Raw genomic sequence first — 6,253 nt, forward strand, 5'->3', positions numbered from 1 at the left:
CTAATAAGACCGCATAAATTTCAAAGGTCTCTCATAACTCAATCCCCACGCGTACCGGATCCTATAAGATTAGGATTTGGTCATAAAGAAGGGGTTCGATTAATTATATGGGTCCAACTCGTAAGAGTCGAATACTAAATGGGTCGAGTATGATTTGTGAAATTTTTATGTCAAACCTGGGTTTGATCAGAGTTTCGATTACAATCTGTATTTTTAATGTAAAAAAACTTAAATTATTTTATCGAGTATGAAACTGGGGTTTGGTTATAGTAATTCTTATCAAAGTATTTTTTTTATAAAATTTTCTATCTGACTCGAATCCAAATCAGATATTATTCGCATCACTTAGGCAGATCCGGTTTGGACTCACTCATTTTAGCGAGAGGGTTTACCCTTTGATACCCTATTCACACCCAAGTACCCACATGGTTCGGCCTTGGCACAGACCATGATTGAGTCAGACCCAATTCGCTGGCAGATGTAACCGAAATTTAAGTAGGCCCTGCAGCATAGTGCAGCGCTGCATGAAAAATGACCCTCGTGGATGGCCAGCAATGTGAAGGGTATATTTGTCATATAAAAGTCAAGGCCCAAGAATGCCCCTCCAATGGAGTCCGTCCTTCCGAACGTTAGGCTGGAGATTAGTCGGCCGTTGCTGATGTGGCACCTTGCCTAATCTTGAGCCTTTCGCTTGTACTGTAAGGCCTGCCCAAGCATAACGACAAATGTTTAAAGCGGCAAGTCATCGTCAAGATTTTTCTAGTGAGATTTTGAAAATTTTTTATCTCGAGTTTTTTTTTTCGAGAAAGTACCGGCTAAAAATAAATTAATTAATATTTAATAAATATGATGCAAAATAAAACTTTAAAAAAAATGATATGGGTTTAAGGTCTTGTCCGAAATTGAAACTTCTAAGTAAATTCATTTAAAACTTCAAAATATGGGTTTAATTTACATGTGAAACTTTAGGATACCTTCCTATTTTCAATGCATTTAAAGCTTTTAATTTTCAAGATAGATTTTAGAAAACCGTTTTATATTATCAACACATTTCAATAATGCTGTCTTGTTTAGAAAATCGTCTTTATGTTTGATGGATGAGAGGAAGTTTTATTTCTAGAGAGAGAGAGATGACTTAGAAGATAGTTTAATGAGAATTTATTCACTTAAAATAATGTTTTTCAATGCATTTTAAATGAGTTTAAAGCAAAATAAAGGTTTTCTTTTTATTTTAAATCTCATGATAAAAACATAACATTATGATAAAAAAACGATATTTTAGGTTCTGTTGAAAACATAGCGATATTTTTGAAAATATCATGAGATTTTAAAGTTTAAAATGGTAAGATCATATATCGCACTTTTTAGCAATATTTTTCAAAATATCACTGATATTTGTCGCCATGTTGCGCAGTCCCCACTTATTTACTGGAATTATTTTATTTTTTAATTATTTAAATATCATAATTTACTTTAGAAGTCTCCTTTACCTTGGCATGAACAAAACCATATTAAATAATTATTTACTTCCAAATACTCGTGCATGGTCCCCCTCGTGGTCAAGAACACAGACTCCCCAACAAGTGAGGACCACCGCCGGTCTATCGTTGGTAGGGCTGGCGAATGAACTAAATAGCTCGTAACTCGGCTCGGTCACTGACTCGTTCATGATTGACTCATACAACTGGCAAGCCAATCTAAAAGCAGCTCGTTTAGCTTAAACAAGTCGACTCCGAATAATATTCAGCTCCAGTGAGCCAGTATAGATAAAAAAAATGTATTTTTTTATATGCAATATATATTTTAAGTATAATATACAAAAAAAATGCAAAAAATACATAAATAAAGAGAAGGATGCATGAAAATATATATGTAAAATATGAATTATATATATTAACATTTGGTCATGTTGTCAATGTTACTTACAAATGGGTTTTATTTTTTTTATCATTTTTCATGTAACTAACCTTGTATATATGATCTACATGTTTAGGTTGGTGGAAATTGGCTCTTAGATCGTCCAATTATGTCATGTAGGCATGATTTTTTAGGGTGTGAAAAATGAACGGCGTACATTGTGCAATATTCTCTCAACTCATAAAATCAACATGGTTTAGGTATAAATGAGTTTGGCGCTGGAGGAGTTTGAGCAGGTGCTCCTTGAGTCTATAATATTTAGATCAAATAAGGCTTTGCACAAATCATGTGACCGTTATAGGTATGTTGCCGTTATGAACTCCACAAAGATGTGACCGTTATAGGTATGTTGCCGTTATAGCTATTGGTGCTTACGATTTTTCTCCGGTGTTGAGTCACACATTAACAACGACGACGTATAAATGTCATCATTATTACTCAACTCAGGCCAAAACTTGGCGGCCATGGCCATTTTTTGTCACCTTTATAAATTGATAAATAAGATAATAGCGGCGAGAAAAGTCATCTCTATTGACCCTCCTCCTTATAGTGACTGTCTGTATTATTAATGAATCGACAAAAATTAAAGTCTCACTGAGTAAGGGTTTTGAATGGTGCAGTCCGACCAATCCAATGAGGTCATCTTGAGCTTAGAGAATATATCGTTTGGGCAGCATGTGAAATGTGGCCAAGATCATGGACCCCAATGTTTCCCGGACCACCAGCATCAGATGCACTGAAACATTCTTGGAAAGTAGGAAGACGGAACATGCCAATATCAATTTTGGGATGTACTGTTTGGGTGGCGAATTGTGTAGCTAATACCATGATTTTAGGAATTCATGGTCTTGCTTCGGTTTAGGACGAAAGTCCTTGACATTAATGCTGGTCATATTTCATCTCATCCATACCTATCACTTGATATAAATTACATTTGACCAACTTGGTTATTAAGTTTACTATAATATTATCTTATTATTATATATTGTATCATATGGCAATAGAATAAGGTACAAACACACATTTTTTCTTCTTTCTTTTCTTAGTTGTTTTTCATGAAACTGAATGCTTTTCTTAGAGGGAGTTGGCTTTCGAATAGCCTGTGTGAGAAATATATGTGTTTTTATATGGCATCAAAATCAACGGTCTACAATGTACGATACTTTTTTTGGATCATAAGATCAGGTTTTTCACCAATGTGGACGTCCATGACTGCAGGCTAAACAAAGGTCCATGAGGGATTAATGGTTAAAGACCCAACTCATGATTAACAAAAGGTTCTAATATCTAAGATGGCATAATAGACAGGGAACTGCACCTTTGGTGGGTGTTGCAAACCCAACCACATCCATAGTTAGCAAAACTCTGTTTAAAGCTTGTCTTTTCAGATAAAATTCTGAATACCAAAAAGTAGATGAAGCCCCTTCTTCAAAACATTAAAACACCTCATTTTTTGATGGAAAAGTTTATAAATGTTTATATTAAGAAATATTTTTTAAAAGGCTCTAATATGAACCAATTTTTTCAGACCTTGGAGTTAAATCATGTCTAAATTTGGATTCAAACCCATAGTTTCTATACCCTAATTTGATTTCCAAGAAAAAAAAACTCCTAAACAGGTCCTTCTATTTACACTTGATTTATAAAAATTAAAACCCAATTAAATCTGTATATATTATTTGACACTTTTTATATAAATTAAACTTATGCCATTTTTTCCATCTGTCTTTTTGAATGGAAAACATTATTAATCATATATTGATTTTTTTATTGAACTTTTTGCCGTTTCACGTGTTATGCATTTCTTGGGTTCGGGCCACGCACCCAAATACTGATTGGGAAATAGTCAGAAAATAAGGCTAATTTCAAGCTCATTGGGTATGGTCCAAACTGACCACGATTAAGTTGTCTCTCCACGTAAGAAGCCAAAAAATGTATGGTCCAGGCCAATGTTGTCATTATCGGTATCGTCCCTGAATCGTTTGGCCACCGATTCAGCTGTAAAGGCCGAATACTGATACTCAAGTGAATAGCGTTCTGTATCGGCCAAAAAAATAATATGTATCTCTATCATAACATGACACGTTTTAAAACTATTAAAATAATATAAAAATTTATTTTTTAGTATTTTTCACATTTATTAAAAATAGCCGATTAAGTCTCGGCTTCTGGGATTTAGAGCCAAATTTGAATAAAAAAACCAGAAAAAGTTGGTCCAAACAAATATAACGTCCAAAAAATCTGGGCCGATCTGGAATTGGATCCCACCAAGGCTACGCGTATCCATGAGCAGCACATGGTGTGATTATGCGTATGCATGTGAATATCTCGTGTGCGCCTACTTGTGCTGCGTGCATTTATAATATCTACATATTGTGCATGCATCTCGAGTGCTGGCATGTGCATTGAACGAACAATTTCGTCTTATTATCATTACTTTTTTTTTTTTTTACCACGAAGGAAACCACACCATGATTTTGGTTGTCAAAGAAACTGAATCCTCAAAGAAAGCAAATCTTCAAGGATTTTGGTTCATTTCATTTGCTTTCAACAAGAATTAGAACACCATGTTTGTTTCATGGACAGGAAAAGTGGCATCAACTTTCTAGTGTTTGCAACTGCACCATAGAAAAGTTGAGACTCGACTCCAATTTTTGTCACAAAGCTATAGTTTATGTAGTACTATTTACTTTTTTTTTTTGAAAGAATAGGAAGAATTAGACATTACAATCCTACAGCAGGTGATGAGGAAGCATTTGTTGCAACAGGAAAACATATAACAAACGGAAAAACACAGTTGCAGTCCATGGAAACTGCAGAGCCACAATCAGCAGCTGCAGAAAAACAGGAAAACAGATTAACAACTCTGTTTTTTAGAGCTCCTTACAGGACGCCAGGTTACTACTGTCGTTTTGATTTCTTAAAGACAATATGTGAACATGTTAAATCCTTATTCGGAAATATCTTCAAAATTATCATGATTTCCTTTCCTTCTCCGTAAGAAAATAAAATAGAGAATATGAGAAGAATGTTATTGAATTATTGAACACTTCAAATTAGCAGCATGTTGTACATTATATATTACATAGAACTAAAATTAAAAGAAGTTACAACCGACCTTAGGTCTAGCCATTTATCGATAATCTAACTGGTGTACATTTGATGCTATTCCTTGATTGTCGATAATCTAACCATATCCTTGATTATCGATAACAAGATTATCAATATATTATCGATGGGGCTTTGATATCGATAACATGCCTAATCGTTATCTTTATTCTTGATAACAAGATCAATGATAAGAAGATAACAAGGTTAATGATAAGGAGAATATCGATAACCATTTCCATTGGTTATTAATAAAATAAAATGTACACGTGTATCGAGAGTCTTTTACTCCCTCTCAAGTTGGAGCGTGCATATTGAGAATGCCCAACTTGGTTTTGAGGTGAGTGAAATGATCGGTGTTGAGCGCCTTGGTAAAAAGGTCCTCATATTGGGAATGCATGGGAATGAATCGAGTTTAAATTAAATCACTTTGAATTTTCTCTCGCATGAGATGGCAATCAATCTTGATATGTTTGGTGTGCTCATGATAAATTGGATTGGAAGCAATGTGAAGTAGTGTCTACTTTTTTTAAAACATATTTTAAAATATGGTTTCGATAAAAATCAAGTGTAAATCACACACCAAATCTAAATAATCGGCTCACACAAAAGTAGTGAAGTTCGGGTCGAACCACAGGATAAGAACAAGTATTTCAAACAAATCATACTCTTTATTGCCTCAATAATAGAAACAAATACAAAAGCAAATGCACACAAATTCTATTATAAAAGCATGAGCAAAAATAAAATTTAAATGGATTACAACACGAAAATGATAGAAATGGCTTAATGCCCTAACTATAAAAACTCCAAATATAACCACAAGCTAGCTTCCTTCAATCTTTGTGCAAGAAACTTCAGTGTGTCCACCACCTGCAATCACACGAAACGAAAACACAAAAGACAAAACTATTTCTATACTATGTTAGTGACCCGACAAAGTGTAAAACTCACAAATTTTTGATATTTTATGAAAAATAATATTAAATTAAGGCTAAAAATATTATTTGAGATTAAGATGAGAATTAATTTATAATTGAACATTTATTAGGATTTAGAATAAATTTATACTGGAGAATTTATTCTGAATCAAGGTTTCAATTTTTAATCATGTTTGAATTTGAATTTGGATTTAATAAATATGTCTCAAATATTATAATTAGATTTAAGTTTGATTCAAATCTAAATTAAGACTTAATAAAATTTAAATTCAAGTTTGGAAAAAGTA

This window comes from Nuphar pumila, chromosome 4, assembly GCF_984573655.1.
Source record: "Nuphar pumila chromosome 4, dmNupPumi1.hap1.1, whole genome shotgun sequence".
NCBI lineage: Eukaryota > Viridiplantae > Streptophyta > Magnoliopsida > Nymphaeales > Nymphaeaceae > Nuphar > Nuphar pumila.